We start from the raw sequence: 25,617 nt of genomic DNA on the forward strand, positions 1-25,617 counted from the left end.
ACCACACATTCTTAGATTTTAGTAATCCCTAACAGAACCAAGGACAGGAGTCTGTCTTTTTGCTGAGCCAGGAGGACATTCTAAAGTAGCTGCAGTTCACATTTGTAAGGAGCCTTTTAGTTCATCCCTTGTAGTACTCTCCTCTCAGACCAAGTGGTGGTAAGGGATGGAGCTCGGACCCCTTTGAATCTTGTTTAACAGGTACTTTGCGGCTTTCTGGAATCCAGGCTTAAGGGTTTTATCACTCCAAGTTTTGGAAGGGCTGAAGGTGAAGTTGCACCTTCCCTGTACACAGATTCTAGCCATGACTGCTACAGCAGCTGAGGGACTGCTCTGTTTTAATAATTTGGCATCTTTGGTGGTGTGGCATGCTGCCAGCCAAGGCATTCATCTCCGCCCACCCTCTGCTGCTACATGAAGCTTCCTAAGTATGTTTGTAGCCAGGGAAAAAATCTTGGCAGAGCAAAAGGGAGATATTTCTCTCCCTGTTCCTTACAACAGGACGTAATGCAGGCAGGTGGCCTAATTTATAAAGATGAGTTATAGAGAGAGCATCTGATAAAAAGGCATGCATATTAGTAAGAAAAGATTAGCTTCAGAAGGCTCTCTGCAGTTAGACTGAGACAAAATCTATGCACATAGTAATTTAGAACTGCTTATTTTAATTAGCCATGATTTACAGAAGACAGGAAGAAAAATACACAGCTTGTAATGTATGATTATAATTATGATTTCACTAACCCCATACAGCTGGAAAGAGACCCCAGACATCCTTTAATCAATCATGCTAATTACTCTTATGATACTTAATAAAGTATCTCTTAAATATGGTCAAAATGACCTCAATAAGAATAGTATTTGGAATTAAACAGAATTAAAATTTAAGAGAATGAATGCTGAGTCATTACCTGGGAAAAATGTACAAGTTGAATAATAAATTATTTAATGTTACAGAAAAAAATCTAGGGTTTATTAACATGAATTGTGAAAACAAACAGTATAGGATTTTTTAAAAAAGATTTATTTATTTATTTATTTGAAATTCAGAGTTACACAGAGAAAGGAGAGGCACAGAGAGAGAGAGGTCTTCTATCTGCTGGTTTACTCCCCAGATGGCTGCTGGCTGGAGCTGCGCCTATCTGAAGCCAGGAGCCAGGAGCTTCTTCCAGGTCTCCCATGTGGATGTCAGGGCCCAAAAACTTGGGCCATCTTCCATTGCTTTCCCAGGCCATAGCAGAGAGCGGGATCAGAAGTGGAGCAGCCAGGACTTGAACTGGCGCCCTTATGGGATGCTGGCACTTCAGGTGGCGACTTTACCTGCTATGCCACAGTGCCAGCCCCTTTTTTCTTTCTTAAAAGCAAGCGGCATACTGTAGGAAGCCTTTTCCAAGTGGTTGTCACTAATTTCTTGCATGAATTATTATTTAGGGACTATAAAAAACTTGAAGAAATCTGTGGATTTCTAAGGAAGTGACTGGAGCAATGAAAATACAATCTTTAAGAAAAGTTAATGAAAATATGATCTTTAATAAAAGTTAAGGGACTTGGATTGTTATAGTTTTTAGAAAAATACATACCTTCAGCATGTTTAAGTATTTTATATCTTTATACACACATATCCATTCAATTGAACTTGTAAACAATTTTTTGTTACATATACATATACTAACTTCAAAGTTAATAGAAATTTGACTTTTCTTGATTTATACTAACCTATTACTAACCATTCCTATAAAGAAGTCAAGGGCACTTGTAGAATCCTTGTTGATAGGACTCTATTTTCCAAGTTAAAAAAAAAATATATATAGATATATATATATATATTTTCAGGGGTTTGGGGAGAGAGAGAGAGAGAGATCTAATATTTGTTGGTTTCCCCATCAAATGCCCCTCATAGCCCAGGCTGGGCCAAGCCGAAGCCAGGAACCTAGAACTGAATCCAGGTCTATGCCACAATGATGACCACTGGAAGTTTCTATAGGAAGAAATAAAAGGTAATTTCTCATTTTTATGTTGTTGTTTAAATGTGAAGAACACTGAATTTGCCATTTAGCCCTAAGAAAAAAAGTATAAGAAATGTGACCCAAACCCAGGGAACATGATTTCACTCAGTGTTCTTTTGGCCAAACATCTTGGGATTCTGAGATTGAGGAAAAGGGAAATCATGACGTGGAATAAATATCTCTCAGTACTCCCTGACTGCACTCCAGTGTATTTGTGAGACTTGTTCATCTTTACCTGCCAATTTGGGCTCTCACATCTGGATCTAAGAACATGCCTGCAGAAATAAGTGCTGTTGGTCATTTAACCAAGTTAGAAACTGTCAGATTTCTTTGAAATTTTACATTTTAAGCAAGCTTATTAAAATATTCATCATTGATTCCAAGCTCTGTTAATCACATCTGGCATTTAAAACTAGACATTTTTGCAGGATTTAACACAGAAAAGGACTTTCTATGACTTTTTTTTTTCTTAAGAGTCTTTTAGCTTCTGAATTAACTTTAGATGTTCAATTTAGATCAGGTTGAGAGCAACAGAAACCCAAATTAGCTTACTTTAATTATAGAGATTTATTGATTCACAAAAGGGAAAATTTCACAAATGGGCCTAATTTCAGTAAAGGCTGGATATAAATACACAAATGATGTCAGTAGATTATTTCTCTCTTTCTACAATTCTGCTCTTCTCTGTTGGCTCTCTGTGGTTTACAGTCTAAGAAAGAGCAACAAGCAAGCTCCCTCTCCTTCCTTTCAGAAGTCCCAGTGAGGCCAGCGCAGCGGCTCACTAGGCTAATCCTCCGCCTTGCGGCGCCGGCACACCGGGTTCTAGTCCCAGTTGGAGCGCCGGATTCTGTCCCGGTTGCCCCTCTTCCAGGCCAGCTCTCTGCTGTGGCCTGGGAAGGCAGTGGAGGATGGCCCAAGTGCTTGGGCCCTGCACCCCATGGGAGACCAGGAGAAGCACCTGGCTCCTGGCTTCGGATCAGCGTGGTGCGCCGGCCGCAGCGCGCCGGCCGGCCATGCCGGCCATTGGAGGGTGAACCAATGGCAAAAGGAAGACCTTTCTCTGCCGGTCCAAAAAAAAAAAAAAGTCCCAGTGAGATTGCATTATAATTGGCCCAATTAGGGTCACTGTGCATACCTAAGCCATTAGGTATGGAGAGTGCCCTCTGCAGGTTGGGTGACCCCATGATGCTCTCATGGGAAACACAACCAAAGAGCACTGGAATGATGCTGATTGATCTTGGGCTGCTAGGCTGATGCTTCTGGAAGAGGCAGTCCATCTGTATTTCAACAATGAGCGTCTGAGTTGTTTCTATTTATTTCTAACACGGGTTATTATAGGTCATATCTTTTTCGGTTTATGAAGCATTCTTATTTATCCATCAAACTGGAGGTATGTACAATTTAAGGAGGTAGGTATCAGATGGAGAAGGAGGTGGCTCCTGTAGTTGGTTCTTTTTTTTTTTTTTTCTAACAGGCAGAGTGGATAGTGAGAGAGAGACAGAGAGAAAGGTCTTCCTTTGCCATTGGTTGACCCTCCAATGGCCGCCACGGCTGGCACGCTGCGGCTGGCGCACCGCGCTGATCAGATGGCAGGAGCCAGGTACTTATCCTGGTCTTCCATGGGGTGCAGGGCCCAAGCTCTTGGGCCATCCTCCACTGCACTCCCTGGCCACAGCAGAGAGCTGGCCTGGAAGAGGGGCAACCGAGACAGAATCCGGCGCCCTGACCAGGACTAGAACTTGGTGTGCCAGCACCGCAAGGCGGAGGATTAGCCTAGTGAGCTGAGGCGCCAGCCCTGTAGTTGGTTCTAAAGAAGTCCTAAGGGCATGGCATATCTTCCTTCCCTTTGTAGTCCCAGTTTTGTTTTTCTACTCATCATTCATTCCCCTTTTTATGGTAACCACATCCTGATTATCTTTGAAGATTTTTTCTTCTCTAGTGTGGGCAGTTGTAGCAGGGCACAAAAATTAGAGTCCCTGTCCTTTCTGAAACTAATTTTATTAAAAAAAAAAAAAAAGAGGAAACAGGCAAAGCTACAGAGATCAGGTAGCAAGAACTATTCAGCATCTTAGAGGGACACCAGCAATGGTGTAAGTAAGCCACATGTCTTTCCATTCATAGATTACTCTACTCATTGTATGAGATCAGCAGGTTTCTTTGGTCCAACTTCTGTTATTGTCCTTATTCTATTAATCTATGAATGAAAGAAGATGCAAGCTTATTTATACCAGTGCTGGTGTCCTTGTAAGATGTGACTAGTTCTTGATACCTGATCTCTGCTACTCCTGGTTCCTCTTTGTCTAAAGTTAATTCTCCAGCCCGGCAGTAAGCTACTTGCATGTTTCTAAAGGATTTATTTTCTGCAAAGGCAGGAGAAATTTCTGTGCTTGCAACCAGAAGAGCCCTAATTGACTTAGAAATCAAGCCTAGCTTAGGGTATTGCAAGTTACAGAGCTTACCATGCAAAATTATCTAGGCAAGGGAAGATGGAAGGCACAAAATGTGCCTCCATCCAGGTCTGGGAAGCTGGCCATCATTATTATGCAATAAGGGAAAAGCTTGTTAAGCTGTAGCCTGTAGTAACTTGGGACTCAGGACATTTGAATCTTTCAGAGACGCAGAAGGAAAATGTGAAGATACTGAAGTTTCTTGGCCTACATCTTGTAGATTTTAGTGGGATCCTGGAAGAAATTGATAAACTTCAGCTGAAGCTCATTTTGAAAACAAAGAAAGACAAAAAATAGGGTCTTTCTGCAGATACTGTGACTGCAAAAAAGAGACCTTAAAGATTGGTACTCTGGACCCTTAACTAAACAGAAAAGGGAAGTTCTCTGCCAGTGATAAGGTTAGTATGATCAAAAGTATCAAGAGGGGGTCAGTGCTGTGGTCCAAATGGGTGCCGATTCAAGTCCCAGTTGCTCCACTCCAGATCCAGTGCCCTGTCTATGTGCCTGGGAAAGCAGCCAAAGATGGCCCAAGTGCTCGGACCCCTGCACCCACATGGGACACCTGGAGGAACCTCCTGACTCCTTGGGCCGATGCAGCCACTTGGGAAGTGAACCAGTGGATGGAAGATTCTCTCTCTCTTTCTCTCTCTCCCTCCACTCCTCTCTCTCTCTCTCTCTCTCTCTGGCTCTCTCAGGCTCTCTCTCACTCTCTCTCTCTCTCTCCCCCATTCCCTTTCTCTCTCTGTTTCTCTGCCTTTCAAATAAATAAAAAAATCTTATGTAAAAAAGTATCAAGAAGGGAACCACAGAAAGAAATATGTTTGCCTTCTGGCAGAAGCTGCCTGTGATTTTTGTCTCCACACATGCCCTTGATTTAAGTTTTTGTTATGGTTCATTTAATTAGGATTGCTAGAGGAAAGAGAATGTAATAAGATCTGCTAAGGATGAACGTTCCTGAAAATCTAGAAAGAGTAAATTTTTGTGCATGATTGTTATTTTGGAGGTGATTTTTAGCTATTTATGCCCCGAATTAGATTTCATCCACTACACCAGAATCTTTTAAAAATCTATATTTATTTATTTGAGAGGCTGAAAGAAAGAGAGGCAAGAGAGAAAATGCATAAGAGAGACTGACAGTGAGCAAGAGAGAGAGGATGATTAAGCATTTCCATCCTTTGGTCCATTCCCCAAATGTCTGCTACAGCCAGGGCTGGGCTGAGGCTGAAACCAGGAACCAGCATTTCAAATCCAAGTCTCCAACATGGGTGGCAGGAACCCAGTTACTTTAGCTATCACCTGTTGCCTCCCTTGTTCTGTATTAGCAACAAATTGGAGTCAGTAGCTGAAGCTGGGAATCGAATCCAGGTACTCTGATAAGGGACATAAGAATCCTAATTGCTAGGCCAAATGCTCATTCCAAGGCTAGAATCTTTATGAGGGAGGACAGGGCTCATTTTGTTCCTAGCTCTATTCAAGAATTTATTCAGTATATTTGCACTGATGTTATTTTCCCCTCATCTTGTCTCATTAAATTTGTTCATATATTTAACAAACTTTTTTTTGTTCTTGTGGGAATGAGAATATATATGTCAATTGAGAATTATGTATCTACAAAATAAGAATATCAATGGTAATGTATATCTCTATATATATCATTAGCCTCGATGGTTCTGGCTTTTATTTAGTTAGAGCTATGTTGGACTCAGCTTCACTATGGTAGACTATGCTTTTATTGCAAATTTGAAATGTAAAATGTAATAATATAGCAGTAATCTAGGGTTATCCTTCTTCTGAAGAAGAATTAGTACCTCGAGTGGAGACATGGAGCTCGAAAGAGTCAGGACAAAAGGCACTTATAAGAAAGCAATATATTAATTATAGCCATATTTTTATAACAGCTCTTTCTATATATATAGCCTGAGTTTGGATGGGACAGATACATGACAAAAGACTTTAAAGGAAATAAAGGGATCTTTTGATCTGTTCAAATTTTTGGATATATGACTAAGATCTCTGTTATTGGGGAGTAAGGGGCAAAATTACAGATTTGTACATACCATTGTTATTGTATTTCAAAACATTGGGAAATTTTACTTGGTAAGCATATTTTTCCTAACACACAAATTTAAACATTTGGATGCAAATATTGCATGGATATAATAAATAATGTTAATGGCATCAAACCAACATGGTCTGCAAAAATGAATTACTCTGAAAATTTAGACCTTGTTAGAATATCTGAGTTTATGTCACCATTAGTCTACTATTATTACATCACAAATTACCACAAACAACATTTGAAGACATCACAAATATTTACATCATGCTTTCTTTAGGTTAGAAATCTGGGCATGATGTTGCTGGATTCTGGTTCTTGCTGGGCTGAAATCAAGGTGTTGGCTAGGGCTGAACTTCTCATTGTAGGTTCAGAGTCATCTTCTAAGCTCGCTCGTTTTTGACAGAATTCATTTCCCTGCGGTTGTACAATGAAGGTCTTTGTTTTCTGTCTAGCTGTCAACTTGGTACTGTTCTTAGATCTAGCGGCTGCCCACAGTTCCTTGGCATGTGGCTTCCAGGGACAATCACAACATGGTGGATTGCTTTCTTCAAGTCTAGCCTGAACCTGTCTCACTTCTCTTCTGTGAGGAAAAGTCTCTGTTTTTAAAGGGCTCAAGTGATCAGACCTCACTGATCAATATAGTCTCCCTATCTTAAAGCTAATTAATTTTGGACCTGATTACACCTACAAAATCTCTTCACAGTAGTTATCCAGATAATTTATAGCTATATTTTATAATTGAAGCAGTTGCCTCAAAGGGTACTGTGAATATGTAAGTACGTACTTAGGGATCGTGCATATTATGCAAAAGCTATATATCAATTTCAAAAAATTTTTGTACCAAAATAAACATCTTTTAATTCCTCTGAAGTACCCTCATATGTACTACATGGGATATTTTGGGGATGAGAGTGATGAAATCAAGCAATGATTGTGTCAGACATATTTTAAAAACATTCTGAATTCCCTTTGGACTGGAATTCTCCTGACAGTCATGACAGGATTTAAAGGAATGTTCTTAATTTAAGCCAGTGCATTTTATGTCTCTTTATTTTTGTAACATATTTATTGGCACAATTAATATATCATAAACGTCACCCATTTAAAATATACAAACCATGGCTTTAAAATTCAGATGTAGAGTGGACGTTACAACACAGCAGGCTATGCTGCCGCTTGGGTTGCCCACATGCCATATTGGAGTGCCAGTTTGCGTTCTGTCTACTTCACTCTTCAGATACAGTTTCCTGTTAATGTGCCCAAGCTGCAGTAGATGATGTCCCAGGTCCTTGGATCTCACAACCCTCGTGGGAGACCCAGATGGAGTTCTGGACTCATGTCTTCAGCCTTGCCTGCTCTGGCTGTTGCAGGCATTTGGGGCATGAAATAGTAGTTGGAAGATTGATCTCTCTATCTCTCCTTCCTGGCACTGCCTTTCAAATAAAATAAATAGATCTTTTTAAAAAGTGCATTGAAATATAATTCAGCATGAAATTTGTCATTTTATTTTTTGTTTTAGATTTTTATTTATTTATTTGAAAGGGTTTCAGAGAGAGAAGGAGATCTTCCACCTGCTGGTTTACTTCTCAAATGGTTACAACAGCTGGGGCTGGGCCAGGCTAAAGCCAGGAGCTAGGAGCTTCTTCCATGTCTCCCACATGGGTGCAGGGACCCAAGCACTTGGGTCATCCTCTACTGCTTTCCTAGGCATGTTAGCAGGGAGCTGGATCAAAAGTGAAGCAATCAGGACATGAACCATTGCCCATATGGGATGCCAAAGTCGCTGATGGTGTCTTAACCCTCTATACCACAACGCTGGCCCCGAAATTTACCATTTTAAAGAGTGCAATCATATGTCTTGAAATGGAAATATAATTCATGTGCCATAAAACTTGCTGTTTTAAATGAACAGTCCAGTAGTTTTTAGTATATTCAAAATTGTGTAACCATCACCATTATCTTATTCCAGAACATTTTCATCATCCACAAAGCAAACTCCATCCCGGTTCCCCCTCCCCTAATGCCTGGCAACTACTAATCTACTTTATGGCTCTATGGATTTGCCTGTTGTAGACATTTTATATTGATAGAATCATACATTATGTGGTTTTTTGACTGGCACTTTTCACTTAACATTTAAAATTTCATTTGTGTTTAACATGTTGTATGTTATTCCTTTTAATGACAGAAAAGTATTCCTCTGTATGGATATGTCACACTCCACTTATCCATTAATCAGTTGATGGACATTGGGTTGTCACTATCTTTGGCCATTATGATTAATGCTGCTATGGATATTCATATCAAAGTGTTTGTGTAGACAAATATCTTCATTTGTCTCAGCTGTATACTATACTTAGAAATGGAATTGCCAGGCAATTTGATAGCTCTGTTTAATATTTTAGGGAATGGCCAAACAGTTTTCCAAAGTGACTGAACTACTTTTATAATCCCACTAGTAATACATGAGTCTCCCAATTTCTATATACTCTTGCTAACATTTATTGTCTTTTATTAAATTTATCATTTTAATTGCAAATATTTACAGGGTACAATATAATACATGTATTCAACAGGTAAAGATAAAGTCATATTAGTTAGCATTTCCATTTGTATTTTTTGAAAAATTTCTGATTAACAATGATTATACATTTATGGGGTATAGTGTGACATCTCAGTACATGTGTAGAATGTACACTGATCAAATCAAGGTAATTAACACTTGTCTGTAGTTGTCATTACTTTATGATTAGAGGCTCTGAGCTCCTCTCTTCTGTTTGCTCAGAAAATACACATTAGTTTATTGTGAACTCTAACCCTTGTGGCTATGAAAATCTGCTGGTGGTTTTGGTTTGCCTTTCCCTAAGTTATTGATATTGAATAGCCTTTCATATACTGTGTGGTTTTAAGTCATTTTTCCAATGTAAGTTGGGTTGTCATTTTATTGTTGAGTTGCAGAATGATTTATATGAGAGGGCTTCAGAAAGTTTTTAGAAAATGTGTGCTTTTATTCCATTTTTTCATAAACTTCTTAAAAAAGACAAATTTTATTTATTTGAAATGCAGAGTGACAGGGAACAAGAGACAGAGAAAGATCTTCCACTCACTGGTTCACTCCTCAAATGACCACAGCAGCCAGATCTGAGCCAGGTTGAAACCAGGAGCCAGGAACTCCACCCTGATCTGTCACACCAGTGGCCAGGCCCACGTACTTAGGCCTTCCCAGTAGCAATAGGAAGAAGCTGGATTAGAAGCACAAAAAAGCCAAGACTTGATCTAGTACTTCAGTGTGGGATGCCAGTGAGGGAAGTGGCATCTCAAGCTGTTGTGCCACAATTAGCTCATCAGTGCACTTTTTGAAATCCCTTTGTCCATTCTAAATATAAAAATATTATTAAAGGTAGATTTGTAAATATTTTCTCCCAAGTCTGTGGGCTGCTTTTTTCACTTTGAAACAAAAGCAATTTAACTTTTGGTGAAGTATTAACTTCCTTCTTTCTTTAATTGCTGGTTCTTTTGGTGTCATATCTAAAAATCTATTGCCAAATGCAAAGCAATTTGCTTCTATCATATTTACATAATGACAGAATCTAAAACGAATCAATGAATGAGGAAATACAGCAAAGTCTCTATGATGTTTATATCTGGGCAGATTTCAGCGAAATTCACTTATTTGAAGGAAGGAATTTCTTGAGGTGTCTCCTGTGGTGATAATATAATTTACACTGTCACTCAGCCAGTTTTTATTGAGCATCTTATATTTTATAGGTATTGTTTTAGATACAGAAGGTTAAGCTTGAAGTAAGAGCCCTGATTTTCTGCCCTCTTAGGTACCTTGAGTTGGTTATGAAACACAAGAGCAGCAAACACATTTCAGATAGCAATAAGCAATTTGTTGAAAACAGAATGGGGCTATGGAAGGAAATAGTTGTGGGGGATCCCGTTTGGATAGGGCTCACAGGAAGGACTCAAAGTGACAACTGAGTAGGCATCTGAATGAAGAGAAGCAGGCTTTGGAGGCAGGAGAAACGAGTGGGATGAGAGCACGCTGGTATATACAAGAAAAGGGCAAGCAGCCCCTACGTTTGTGTGGGGGTGCAGAGTGAGGAGGGGGAGACTGATGCATGAGAGCCAGCCAGGGGCCAGAAAAAAGCTATTAGGGTTTAAGGCACTTACATAGTAAAGGAGTTTCAGACTTCTATGTGAAAAATGGGCTCAGAGAAGGACAGCTTAAAACACCCCTCATCCTCATACTTATTCCCGGGCTTCCTGTAACTCCCACATCCTCAAAGGTAAACTGCCTGCCTATTGGAAGGTGAATTTCCCTTGGGTTTTCGGGTAGCTAGGTCGTGAGCAAGGTGCATCAGCCTGTGGCCACTGATCTTGGTGCCCCCAGGAATGAGGCTGGTCTCATTGGCCAAGAAGAAGGAGGGGCCCCCTTTGGTTGGTTCAAGTAATGCCCCCAGGGGTTTATCTGTTCTGTGCTTGCCCTTGACACCTATGCGCTGCCTTTCCCTTTCCTGCTTTCCCGGTAATCCTTAGCCTCCCTCCCGCGGTTCCCTTGTCCTTTTCACAAGTCCTTCTTCGTCTTAGTTTTCAGTCCCCAGGCGCGCATTTTCTGGTCCCAGCCGGATTTCCACTGAGCGTGTTTCCACCAGAGTTACATGAGCTGCTCTCTCATCCAGATCCAGATCCAGATCCAAAACCCACCCTCTGGCCTTCGCCCCCGCAAAGGGGGCGGGTGGGGAGCGCGAACCTTATCTCCCGGGCTCCGCCTCCAGGGGGCTGAGAGCGTTTAGGAGCCGAGGCGCAGTGCTCTGGAGGCGATAGGCTAGTCGGACTCCGGGCGGCGGGCTTCCACCCGCCTGCAGCCCAGGTTTGGCCCGGGTTGGGCTTGTCACCGCCCGGGACACCCCTGCGCGCCTGGCGCAACGGCATCCCGGAGCCTGGACGCCACACCAGGTAAGGCGCCACAGGCTTCTGCCGGAATGACCAAGAGGGAGTTTTCGGGGTTGGCTTTCAGGGGGCTGCAGTTTGACCTTCTGGGTGTTGTGAAGTTTCTTCTTGGCGCCAAGGAGCTTGGATTCGGCGCCCAGGCTGCAGGCTGAGATGTCACGGTTTGTCTTGCAGTTACTTGATGTTAATGAATCTTGGGAGGTTCTGTGGGAGCAGATTTCTGCCTCGAAGTGTTTGGCCTCTGACAACGAATAACGCGCAAAGAATTACTCCCTCAAGACCGCTCTCCTCTGCTTTCATCTTCTTGAAAGTGATTCCCGCGTCCACACGTGGCGTGTTGGGGAGCGTGACGCTGAGCGCCCAGGGCAGGGGCCCGGGCTGTGTGACGTGGACCAAAAGTTCTTATACTTGAAAAAAATATATGTATATATTTAAAAATTGACAGATAATATTGTATGTATTTATCGTGCACAATATAATGCTTTGCAGTATAGAACACAGGTTTATACCTAAAATCGATCTTGAAGCAAATTTAAAGATCAAGTGGCCCTACAGTGGACTCTTCCAGGGCTTTAAAACGTTTAGGGCTTGAGCTGCACCCCCACATAGAAGACTAATAATAGTACCTGGGGGTGTGACTTTGGACGTCAGCATGGAAAAAAAAACTGTGCTCAAGTGATTACCACGTGCAGGTAAGTTGAAGCACTAGTGAATCACAGGAGTGATTCTCTGTGGTCTCTAGCCAGCAGCCACAGCCCCAGCACCTGGGAGTTTTTCGAAATGCAGAGTCCAGGGCCCTGGCTCCACACTGGACTTACAGAAGATGAGACTCAGAAGCTGGAACCCAGCAGTTTGTGTTTTCATGTTCTCTCCAGGTGATGCTGGTGTTTGCTCAAATTTGAGAACTGTTGGGTTGGGTCTCCAGGTAAGGTAAGGGCAGACACCTGCAAAATTCCACTGCCAAGGGTAGGAGGTTGTGTGTGGGAGGTTAGGAAGGGGGGCACGTGCACACCGAGGGAGGGAGAAACAGGCCCCTTTTTAGAAACTCTCAGCTATTCATCAAGAGGGATTTGACCATATTGAAAAAAAAAATACTGTGGACGTTGGAGGTCCTATACAGGGTAGAGACTTAACCATCATTTTGACTGATTTTTGCATATTAGAATTTGCCTACTTGCTTTAGGAGAGTGGAGGATTTTTTTCCCCTTTTTTGAGAGTTGAAATGAAGCCAAGGAAGAAATATACATGAGCCTTCTAGCTGTAATAACACATATCTTTGGACCCTGATGAGATAATCCTGGATCATGGTTGTCATTACTATAGATGACAGGACTCATATACAATATTTTTTTTCCTCAAGGCAACTGGGGGTTTCAGGCATTCAATACCAACTCTCCCAAGTGAAAGGGAATTCACTGTTACAGGTTTCTGGATTGTTGAAGTGGGTCCTTTGGTTTGTGTTTTAATAGAGATACAAGATTTCAAAATTTTGGCTAAAAAAAATTCCAGCTGTTCCTAAGCCATTAGTACAGAAATAGAATGACTTTGCAAATGGGCTTAAATGGATCAGAAAATTTGAAGTTGGATAAGGAAATCTAGAGTAGGCGTAACTCCAGTCTCACCACATGTGTGCTGTAGTGAAGACAGTGCTGACTGTACCAAGACTTTCTGTACAGGGAATATTCATTTCCAAGCTGTGATTTTCTGTGCCAATTTGTGTTGGAAGTATATAAACTTGTTATGGTACAGGTGCTAAGCTTGGGTTCAGAAAACTAGGGAAAGGATTCTTTAGGAATAGGGGCTATAGTCTGAGGCAGATGTGGGTTTAAGGCCTGTTCTAGTTCTCTGTGTTCTTGCATGTAGTTGCCTAACTTCTCTGAACTACATTTTGTTCATCTGTACAATGGGAACTGTAGGAGTACAATGCTAACCTCAGTATTCTCTCATTGTTATTACAGTTAATGAGTAATACTTCTGAAGAGTCTACCACAGAAAATTAAATATTTGTTAGTCCAAAATACAAAATGCATATACACACATACAAGAAACCAAAAACCCCCAAATATCTCAAAATGAAAATATATTAATATATTGTCAGATTACATATTTATATGCCAGCTATACCCTTAGAATTTATTCATTTTTTCTACCTACCACCCCCCCCATTTGACAGAGAAAGAGGGAGGCAGAGAGAGAGAGCATGGCCATCCACAGGGTTCACTTCCCAAATGTCTACAATAGCCTGGATTGGACTGGCTCCCACATAGGTGGCTGGAACTCAACCACATAATCCCTCACTGCTGTCTCCCAGGATCTGCTTTACTGGGTGATTGGAATTAGGAATTGGAGCTGGACGTTAAACCCAGCCACTTTGATATGGGAAGTGGGCATCCACTTGCTCTCTAGGCCAAACACTCACCCTGTTTTTGCTTTTTACTAACAGGTGAACATAAAGACATCTTCAAGTTACCTTTATAATTTTATTGCAAAATTTAGATGGAACTTTTTAGAAACATTTTTAGGTTAGGTTCAAATCAATAGCCTCATCTTTCTTAGTCACTGTGGTAAAGGACTTCACCTTGTGGTACAGTATCTAATCTCTTGTCATCTATATTTAAATAGGCTTCAAACCTAGCTTTTCAGAATAATATTCTTTATAAAATAAAATTCAGATTATGAGAGAGTATCTGAAAGTGGCCCAGTGTCATGGTCAATAGAATTAATATAGAAGTACTATCTGGTATTTTCTAGGTTCTTGGTAGAATATATGAAATCTTATCCTGTTACATTAAGGTTTGTTTAAGAAAATCTAAGAGAAGGCAAAATGAGGACCAGAGCCAGGGCAAGCCTAAACTGGCAAAAAGTGTAGGTGAGGTAATTGAGAGTGCTTTTCTTCCTGAACTGCAGTAATTAGAAAATGCTTTGACCACACATGCATGTGTATATGCACACACAATCAATCAATTCCTTTCCCATTATTTTATTGGAACTGAGCTGTATAATCCTCTGGGACCAAATAATTCTAATGAGAAATATTTATGTTATGAATTCCAAGAAAAGATACCAAGTGATTTTGAACTTTGAAATTAGTTTCAAGTCTCTTTAATTTGAGTGATGTGGGGAATATTAGATTTCTAACTTGGATGCATTTAAATGACTCATCTTCCCTCTTAAAATACAAGAGGTTATAACCTGTCTACTATTAATCTTCCATGACTTCTGGAAGACTACACATAGGGCACAGTATAGAATATAAACATCTTAGTAACCCTTCAGTCAGAAAATCAGATTTTTGTTAGGACACTTTAAAACTTAAAGTTATTAAGTTGAACAGAATTAGAAATTAATGTTATTAAACTACATGTAATTATAACTTACTATACGTAGGGTTTTCTATTTCTCCTACTATGGAATAAGAAATAGCTATGGTAATCAAAATGGAAGATCAGAGACACATCTCTTGATGCCAAAAATAAAGGCATGTGGAAGCACACTCAGACTCTAATCAAATTGTGAGTTCTGGATAATGTTTTAAAGATTTATTTGAGAGGCAGAGATAGAAGGTGAGAGAGAGAGAGACAGAGATAGAGATATCTTCCATCCACTGGTTCACTCCCCAAATGGCCACAACAGCCGGGATGGGGCCAGGCCAAAGCCAGGAGCCAGAAGCTTCTTCCGGGTCTCCCTCCCATGTGGGTGCAGGGGCCCAAGCACTTGGGCCATCTTCTGCTGCTTTCTCAGGGATGTTAACAGGGAGCTGGATGGGAAGTGGAGCCCTAGGAACTCAAACTGGCACCCATATGGGATGCCTGCAGGCAGAGGCTTAACCTTTTATGACACAGTTCCAACCCTCTCTGGGTAGTTTAGCTAAAAGAGCTATGAGAGTAGATAATTCAGAACAGATTCGACAGCATTGTTTACAATGAGTGATCAATTAGGAATGATCAATATTACAATGTCCCTTTTTGACTTTATGTTTCTCCTCTTCCAGGCAAAAGGCCTGGAGTAGAAATTGAAGTTAGCTTAATTGCTCTTGGTTTATATAACCAGGCTCATTTAGAAAGATTTTGAGAATTACCTGGCATTCATTTGGGTTCATTTCCAGGGCTCTATTCCACAGTGCATGGTTTTGTTCTAGGTCAATCTCTAAGCCCTTGTGAGTAAAGAGCATCACAGGAAATGGACCCATGGTTTTATTTCATATTTACTATCTCTGTATACTATTTCAGTATGCAATAGTAATTCTTTAGCTTGACCCATTATGAATGCATGTGAATCTTTTTTGAATCAAAATAAACTTAACTTTTAATTGCATTTCTCCTGAACTTTTGGAAGTCCCTGTGTAGTACTTACCACAGTCGGGTTGTTAGGAGGAGTACGTAAGTTAATATATTTAAAGTTCTAAAACCATACCTGGCTCATTGCAAATTTGAAGTAAGAGTCTGCTCTTGTTTTACTTTGGACATTAGTGAATGGTTTAAGTGGAAGTACTCTTTTGAAACTCTTTTTAATTTTTACCTCTGAAGCTGGGGTCCTAAGAAGCAAAGGATATTTTAGGTTCTTAATATATACTTGGAGCACTTCAGAAAGTTTGTGGAGAGGTGGAATTAAAATGTCTATTTTGGTGCCAAAAGTTTTGAAATGCATGCATATTTTTTTAAAGATTTATTTATTCATTTGAAAGGCAGAGTTACAGAGAGGCAGACACACAACACACACACACACAGAGAGAGAGAGAGAGAGAGAGAGAAAGAGAGAGAGAGAGAGAGAGCTAGTTAGTTCTATCCACTGGTTCACTCCCTAGATGGCCGCAACAGAGGGAGCTGTGCCATTCGAAGCCAGGAGCCTGGAGCTTCTTCCAGGTCTCCCACACGGGTTAGGGGCCCAAGGACTTGGGCCATCTTCTACTGCTTCCCCAGGGCATAGCAGAGAGCTGGATTGGAAGTGGAGCAGCTGGGACATGAACCGGCACCCATATGGGGCGCTGGCACGGCAGGTGGCATCTTTACCCGCTATGCCATAGTGCCGGCCCCCATAGTGTTTTCATAATGTGCATTTTTCATTGGAAGATTCCCCCTTGTGTGTTCATTTCATGGTTTTTATGTTTGAAATGGTGGGAGAATTTGTTTCAAATAGGTGAACTATTTCATGTTTCTCAGATAACAGTAAATATTTTGAACAACATTTTTGAAAAATTCCTGTAGATGTTGCTGTTGCTGGCCAGACAGTATAGCTTGAGAATCACTGCTTTTAACCCACTGCTTCCCCATTTTACTGCTTCCCTGAGAATAGTTTTTCAGATGGTTCTGGGTTATAATACTTAGAATTTATTGTGGAAAAGAATAATCACATCCTTTGTATAGACATGCCCTTTCTACATGTCTGCACATTAACTATACCTATGGGATTCTTGTATACTGATAGAATTTTTAGAATGCTTAATGGGATATTATAATTTGTCTAATGAGGAAACAGAGGTATGGGGAAATCAGTTTAGCCAAGGGTTCATGAACAGTTCAGGGTGGCATTGGATAGTATGTTAGGTTGCTTATGTTCTACTCAGTACGGTTTTCATCCAACTGTCTTGCCTTCTATAAAAAAAAATCATCTAATGTTGTCAAAGAGGCACATAATCCCTATTATGGAGTACTGTTTGGAATGCTCTAGTTATGCCTGTTTTGATTTCAAGGATATTTACTTAAAAGATTTCCTCAATTAAAAAGCAATGGAAGCATTATGTTTTCAGTGCCAAGGAAATAAATCTATAGCAATTTTGCAAAGGATCATTTTTTTCATTATACATGCTTTTTTTTTTTTCCAAAGGATTCAATTTGGCATTTTTCTCTTTGTTGTTTATTTGGCATCTTGATTTTTACTAATGAAATACTCCGAGATACCTTTTAAAATTTCAGGAAACATTGACAGTTTTCTCAAGTCCATGTTTGGTGACCTTCTGGGAATCCTGCCAGTTGCTTGTGTTTGATTTGGTGCTTTTTGTTTAACTTGTCTTGTTTTGCTCTAGGTCAATTTAGCTATGACTACAGTGTTGTGTTACCCATTAATTGATTGTTTGTATAGTTATTGGTGTCAAGAAGAAAAACTTAAGCACCAAGAAAGTTCCTTTTTAATGTGCAAAGTAAAAAGTTCTAGGGGAGTTTCAGCTTTATAGAAAGTTTGTACTTCTAACCATTTTGTTTGAAATTTAATCTTTTTTTCTGTGCAAGCGACAAATAAAAACTAACATTCAAAGAATAAATATTATATTTTTATGGTCACTTTCAGTCCATGAAATCACTGATTCAAAGATTGAAATGATACTGAAATATGTACTTAAAAATATTAGCGATTGCTATATATGTATTTTGCTACATGATTAGAAAGAGTGTTTGACTCCACCCATAGGGTGTGTCTAGGCACATGTTTTCTAGCAGTGCCCAGAAGATGATAGAATATTGAAGATAAGACAGAGAGGTACATTCCTTTTAAGTGTTTTGCCATTCATCAAATAGCTATGAAATGCCTTCTAGGTGCTTAGCTGTCCTAGAGAAAGGGGATTCAGACAAAATAACTGCTAAATTCAGTTTAGTGAATCTATTTATAGCCAATTGGCAGTTTTCATTTTTAAATGGAAAACACTCTGCCATTTATTATGTAAAAATAATATTTTACAAACATCTTGAATGAACAAAATGTATAAGGCAAAAATGGTTTTAATTTCAATTTAGGAAAATCAGCAGCAAGCATAGCATGTTTCACTTGACTTCTTTGCAAACTGTTTTTAATTCTCATTTGACGACACACCACATTGCATTCTTTACAAAGCATTCCTTATGATTTGAAGTAATATCTTGGCAGTTAGTGGAGAAAGAGTGAAGCGTCATGCAGACGCTTATACCCAGTGTGCTAAGAATGAAGGTAACCCTACTTCTCTGTTGAAAGTTTACGCTGTCAGTTTGCCTTTCAGCCATTTTATAGCCCCTTTATTTTTCTCTCTCTGTTCAAATCACTTGTTAGCTAGCAGCTTTGGGTAGACATTTAAAAAAAGAAACATCAAGACAAAGCAGATATGTACTATGGAGCAGGGATGACATATCTCAGTTAGCTGGGGCTGCTGAGACAAAATACCATTACCTGGTGGCTCAAACAACAGGAATTTATTTCTCATAGTACTGGAAAGTACAGGTCCAAAGTTCTGGCTGGCTCGGTTTCTGGTGAGGGCTCTCTTCTTGGATTGTAGACAGCCATCATTTTGCTGGGTCCTCACATAAAAGCAAGCTGTCTCCTATCTCTTCTGATTAAGCCATACAGAGGGCTCTACCTGTGTGAGCTAATGACTTCCCCAAAGCCTCACCTCCAAATACTATCACCTTGCGAGGCAGAGCTTCAACATAAGAATTTGGGGTGTGCCCATTTCTGTTTGTAGCAACATGGTAATTGTGTTCATGAAAGTGGTAGAGGCAGGGTTCCTGCTTGGGTCACATGGAATGATGAGGGAGTAGGCCTGAAAAAGGTAACATGCAGAGTTCTTAATGGGAATTGGAGGCACATGGAACCCAATTCAAGTTCTTGTATCTTTAGTGGCAGCAAACATGTGAGTGTGTGCAAGTAGATACCTATAATGTAAATCATATGTCTATGGTACCATTTGGATAATAGTATTTATATGTACTCAATCAACAGACAACTCTACTTATAAGTACTCAGTAAGTAGACACTAACATTGTTTCCAAGAAGGCCTTTTATCTGGAAATGGTTTCTCATCCCAGCCTGGCACCAGCTTATTGAGAAACTGGTAGCTTAGGAAAGCCTGCAGTAAGGGGGAGCTACACAGGTATGATTGTCAAATCTTCTTGCATGTCACTGTTTGCATGCTTTTTTCTTTGTTAAAAACACTGTTAGAGACCATCATGGAAGATGTTAAGAACTGCATCTTAGAGCATCTGTGTATAGTCGATGTGGAGTAATGTATCCTTTCAGAAGTTAGTCTACTGAGAAATGCAGAACTCATTTAGTTCTAAAAATGCTAGTGACAGTTCTTACTCCATTTGTGCTGCCCTGACAAGGTACCTGAGGCAGTAACCTATGAAAAACAGAAATTTGTTTTCTTACCATTCAGGGAGCTGGGAAGTCCGAGATCAAGGTGCCCTATGTTCAGTTGTCTGGTGAGGGCTCTTATCTGCCTCCAAGATGCCCAGGTGTTGCCTTACTTAGTGCTGTATCCTCCACAGGGGAGGAATGTTTTGTGCTCACTTGACAGGAGGTGGAAGGACAAGCAACACTGAGCTGCATGAAGTCTCTGTTAGGGTCCGAATCCCATCCATTAGGAAGGGGCCCTCAAGACCTGACCATCTCTTTTTTTTTTTTTTTTTTTTTTTGACAGGCAGAGTGGACAGTGAGAGAGACAGAGAGAGAAAGGTCTTCCCTTGCCGTTGGTTCACCCTCCAATGGCCGCCGCTGCAGCCGGCGCACCGCGCTGATCCAATGGCAGGAGCCAGGATCCAGGTGCTTCTCCTGGTCTCCCATGGGGTGCAGGGCCCAAGCACCTGGGCCATCCTCCACTGCACTCCCTGGCCATAGCAGAGAGCTGGCCTGGAAGAGGGGCAACCGGGACAGAATCCGGCGCCCCGACCGGGACTAGAACCCGGTGTGCCGGCGCCGCAAGGTGGAGGATTAGCCTATTGAGCCACGGCGCCGGCCAAGACCTGACCATCTCTTAAAGACCCAATAACTTTCTGTTATCACATTGATAACACCTGAATTTTTGAGAAGACACAAAGCAGAGCAACATATTTCTTGAATAATCCCAGATGATGGATGTTACAATGAATTATGAATAACTAAATTGATCTTTTTCCTTTTTAAAAATATTTATTTTATTTATTTAAGAGGCAGAGTTACATACAGAGAGAGAGGGAGAGACAGAGAGAGAGGACCTTCATTCGCTGGTTCACCCCCCAAATGGCCACAACAATTGGAGCCGGGCTAATCTGAAGCTAGGATCCAGGAGCCTCCTCCAGGTCTCCCACATGTGTGCAGGGGCCCCAGCACTTGGGCCATCCTCCACTGCCTTCCTAGGCCATCAGGAGGGAGCTGGAGTGGAAGTAGGGCAGCCAGGAGGCCTGGATCTTTTCTCATAATCCTTAAAAATATTATGGTTTGGCCTCCTTGTGGGAGTTATATAAAATTTTTCATTGGTCTTTTCAACACTTGGAAAAAAAAATCCTGATTCTGACTTATGGGTTCTTTGAGGAAAATCATGTTTCTATGAGTAATCAAATTATATTTTTTAGCTCTAAGTTACATGTTTCTCAAAACATTAACTGTTGTGTTTGGGTGGTAAGATTGGAAATATTCTTCCCTGTTTTTCTTTTTCTCTATTTTTTCTTAAAAATAGTTATGTACTACTTTTGTAATTTAAAAATGAATACACCGGCGCCGCGGCTCACTAGACTAATCCTCCGCCTTGCGGCGCCGGCACACCAGGTTCTAGTCCCGGTCGGGGCGCTGGATTCTGTCCCGGTTGCCCCTCTTCCAGGCCAGCTCTCTGCTGTGGCCAGGGAGTGCAGTGGAGGATGGCCCAAGTGCTTGGGCCCTGCACCCCATGGGAGACCAGGAGAAGCACCTGGCTCCTGCCATCGGATCAGCGTGGTGCACCGGCCGCAGCGCGCCAGCCATGGTGGCCATTGGAGGGTGAACCAACTGCAAAAGGAAGACCTTTCTCTCTGTCTCTCTCTCTCACTGTCCACTCTGCCTGTCCAAAAAAAAAAAAAAAAAAAAAGAATACACAGTTCCATGCTTTATAGATGGAAACATCTGGAATCATATTTTGAATCTCATACAAATGAAAGAGGGTAATTCATGTTCTTCTAATTCATGAAGTACTGATTATTCCCGATGTACTTTTAAATACTAGACACACTAATTAGAGACATCAAAATTTGGTTAAAATGAAACAATTTCTTTAAAAGCAGAAAATAATTATTACTTCTTGTGAATGCCAAAAGGATGTAAAATACTAGAATACATTGAGGCCATAGAAGATAATAGCTAAGATCATGGGTGTTGTGTAGATATGATCCTGACAGGCAGAGTGGACAGTGAGAGAGAGAGACAGAGAGAGAAAGGTCTTCCTTTGCCGTTGGTTCACCCTCCAATGGCCGCCGCTGCAGCCGGCGCACCGCGCTGATCCGATGGCAGGAGCCAGGATCCAGGTGCTTTTCCTGGTCTCCCATGGGGTGCAGGGCCCAAGCACCTGGGCCATCCTCCACTGCACTCCCTGGCCATAGCAGAGAGCTGGTCTGGAAGAGGGGCAACCGGGACAGAATCCAGCGCCCCGACCGGGACTAGAACCCGGTGTGCCGGCGCCGCAAGGTGGAGGATTAGCCTATTGAGCCACGGCGCCGGCCCTTATGTGATTATTTTTTAAAAAATTATTTGCTTTCATTATTTGAAAGAGAGAGAGAGAGAGAGAGAGAGAGGAGCGAGAGAGAGAAAGGGAATGAGAGACAATGAGAATAAGATCACAATCTTATAACTTCTCTCCACAAATGCCTGCAATAGCTGGGGCCAGGCCAGTCCAGGCCAAAGCCTTGATCCCAGGACTCCATTCAGGTTGGAGACTTGGGAAGGGACCTAAGTACTTGAGGTCATAATCTGCTGCCTTCAAGGGTGTGCATTAGCAGAAAACTGGTCAGAAGGAGAGCTGGTACTTGAATCAGGCCCTCTGATATGGCATGTGGATGTCCCAAGTAGCATGTTAACCACTGCACCAAACTCTCACCTCATTGTGAAGGTTTACAAATGGAGTCCATGGTTGAATCTAAACTGTGGTGAAGTCTATGTTTATAATGTATGTAAGTTTCTACACAGTATTTAACTAGGCATGTAGTTTATTAAACCAGAAACAAAACAAAAAAACTGGCAAACTGAATTGAATTGACTCTGGGTAAACAGAAGGAAATATGGTGGCACTGGGAAAATTGGAATCAATTATTTTAATCTTTTACCTCAAAACACTGGAAAAAAGTGATTTTTTAATCTCTGATCCATTTTTTAAAATATTTTTAAAATATTTTATGTTTTAACAGGCAGAGTGGACAGTGAGAGAGAGAGACAGAGAGAAAGCTCTTCCTTTGCCGTTGGTTCACCCTCCAATGGCCGCCGCGGCCAGCGCGCTGCGGCCGGTGCACCACGCTGATCCGATGGCAGGAGCCAGGTACTTATCCTGGTCTCCCATGGGGTGCAGGGCCCAAGCACTTGGGCCATCCTCCACTGCACTCCCTGGCCATAGTAGAGAGCTGGCCTGGAAGAGGGGCAACCGGGACAGAATCCGGCGCCCCTACCGGGACTAGAACCTGGTGTGCCGGCGCCACAAGGCGGAGGATTAGCCTAGTGAGCCGCGGCGCCGGCCTGATTCATTTTAATTAGTTAGATAAATGAATAGTCAATTACTTATGTAGAAGTTAGAACCATTTGTGCATCTGTGTTTTCCTAACTGTGGTTCTAAATATTTTTAATTTTTAGCTGGATAACGTAATTTCACATTGGGCATTTTTTGGCCAAGCCTAATATTATTAAATGCTGTATGAGTAATTCAATACATTTGCGCATTTAAAATGTTTCTACACCATTTTGGATGTGATTGCTGAGTTGAATTCCAAATATCCCTTCCAATAACTTGTCACATTTTTGAGCTGTGGGCCTAAAACAGCCTCAGTAAGATTAGAGAAGCAATTATAGTTTCAAATTTTCAAGTTTGATTTGAATAATAGTGACTTAAAAGAATAATGTGTACGTGCTTTCAACTTTATATACTCTTCATTTTATCACCAAAGGTAAGCATTTACGATAAAGTTAATTGCAGAGGAAAATTTTCCTGTTTTCTTTCTTTTATTGTTTTAGCGTTGCAGTTCTTAAGTAAGGCAAACCTGTTTTACCCAAGGGAGTGACTGCAAGGAATCCACTTATACAGAGATGCAAGCTGTCTAAATGGCAAGTGCAAGACTTTGTTGCTACTACTTTGTTGAAAAAAATATTTATTTTTATCTATCTGAAAGGCAGAGAGAGGGAGGCAGAGAGAAAGAGAAAGAATGAGTGAGAGAGAGGGAGAGGGAGAGAGAGACCTTTGACTTACTGTTTCACCCACAAATGCCCACATTTGGGGTCAGGCTGAAGCCAGGAGCCAGGAACTCCATTTGGATCTCCCACATGGGTGGCAGGGGCCCAAGAACTTGGGGCTTCTTCTGCTGCTTTCCCAGGTGCATTAGCAGGAATCTGGATTGGAAGCAGAGCAGCTGGAACTCATATGGGTTCTCCAGTATGGAATGGCAGTGTTTCAGGCAGTGGCTTAACCCACCGTGCCACATACTAGCCCTACTACTATTTAGAGAATTTCAGATTTTATTTTATTTTATTTTTGCCTTCTAAATCTTTCTTTTGGAATGTCTACTTTCTGAGTCATCTTTTGACATATCCTAGGGTAAAGGGGGAGAGAAAAAAGGTATATTTTATTTTAGGCAAAAATTGTAAGTAATGGTTTCAGTTTTTGTAGCCATTGTTCTTATTAGAGAGTTGAGAAATTTTAAATGGAAAAATACAGGAACTTTGATAAATCAGGTGGAGGGTGTTCAGGAGAAGGGTGTATGGGAACTTCTAAGGAAGCCATTGCTGTAACCTTCATCACTTTCATGGCAATGAGATATTGATCATTCTGAAAACACTGAATAAGTGCTATAGGAAAAACAAGAGAAACTGTGCATTAGCAGGTTCAATTTCAGTGGCCACTGTATACTTACTAGATTGAGGAAGGCCATCATCTGTGGTTGCTTTTGATGGAGCATGGAGATGGACTATTTAAAAAATACTTTTAGGAAGCAAATTAATACTTTGTGTAACTGAGTTCCAAATTATCTCAAGGTCCAGAACACTCAAGGTCAGCCCTATGGAAGACATGAATAGTGAGGAGGTGAAGGGGATGAGCCTTGAACTGGCCTCTTGAAGCAGAGCTTAGTTTGAAAAAATAGTTCAGTGTAGACCCACACTATGGTCAACATAAGTCATAGAACTGATGTTTACAATACCAAAACTGTTTGTTTCAACAGTAATTGAGGCCGTTACCCCTCCCTGTGACATATAATGAGTTTGCTGTCCAATGCCAGACATCGCCAGTGATGGGAAACCTTGAGTTTTAGGGAGATCCCCATCTATTAAAAACTTTCCCCTCAAATCAAAAACATCCTCCCTGGAGCTTCCAGGCTTTGAACCTAATTCTGTCCTCTGGGAGTGACAGGAAGAAGCCTTATTTCTTTTCTGAGGGGCAATCTTGCCAGTATTTAAGGGTAGCTAACATGGTGCCCCAAGGGGAATATCATTTTCTAAAAATACTTCTTTTTTTTGGAGATCATTTGGATTTTTATCCCTGCTGTGATCAGCCTTCTATGGACTTAATCAGTTTTCATTCTCTGTGGCCATTGGTGATTGAATAGAAAAGGTGTGGCCCTGTTTGTTCCTCACTGTAGCCCCAGAGCAAGCTAATTGTTGGCATCCAGTTCACACTAATGACTTTAGTTTGCCATCAACTAAGACCTTTTAGTCTACTCAGCCCTTCTGCTAAGTCAGTTTATTCCTACTGGTGCATTCTATAATCCAGATTTTGGATCTTAGAACTTTTCTTTGTTTCTTTTGGATTTTGTTTTATTGCAAATGGTCCATTATTTATTCAGTGGAGATATTTTTGAATTCATACTGTTTCATGCAGTCAGACATCTTTCTTAGGTTTACTTTGTCTGGCAGTTTGATTTATAAGTCATCATTGCCTCCCCTCAATTTCAGATAACCTATTAATCAGGCAGGGTTAAGTAGCAGAACTCTAAAACACAGTAATAGAAACCTCCTACCAGGCTGACACCAGGTGTTACTCTCCTTTGGGAGAGTTTTACATACAGCATTCATTGACTTATTTTCATTTTTGAAATAATAGGAGCATAGTATTCTCTTGATGTCAGCTTAGTACTACTAGCAAAAGTGTATCATTTAGTTTGGTATGATTTATTTTTGGCACATAGCAAGCATTTCATTGTGTTCAGTGTTCAGTGACTCATTGCTCTTCTAAGTTTGTAAGTGATCACACATAGGAGTGAGGTTTAAGATGTTT

At 41.0% G+C, this 25,617-nt stretch overlaps 1 protein-coding gene across 1 annotated transcript in view; it reads left to right on the top strand.

Moving 5' to 3' along the window:
* The first annotated feature begins 11,333 nt into the window (after window positions 1–11,333).
* Window positions 11,334–25,617, top strand: part of COL21A1 (collagen type XXI alpha 1 chain) — a 179,693-nt gene continuing 165,409 nt past the window's right edge. The window contains exons 1-2 of the mRNA XM_070073928.1: window positions 11,334–11,471; window positions 23,367–23,456. The gene's annotated coding sequence lies outside the window, so the exon portion shown is untranslated. The remainder of the gene's footprint in view (window positions 11,472–23,366; window positions 23,457–25,617) is intronic.

The sequence above is a fragment of the Oryctolagus cuniculus genome, chromosome 5, assembly GCF_964237555.1.
Source record: "Oryctolagus cuniculus chromosome 5, mOryCun1.1, whole genome shotgun sequence".
Lineage (NCBI taxonomy): Eukaryota > Metazoa > Chordata > Mammalia > Lagomorpha > Leporidae > Oryctolagus > Oryctolagus cuniculus.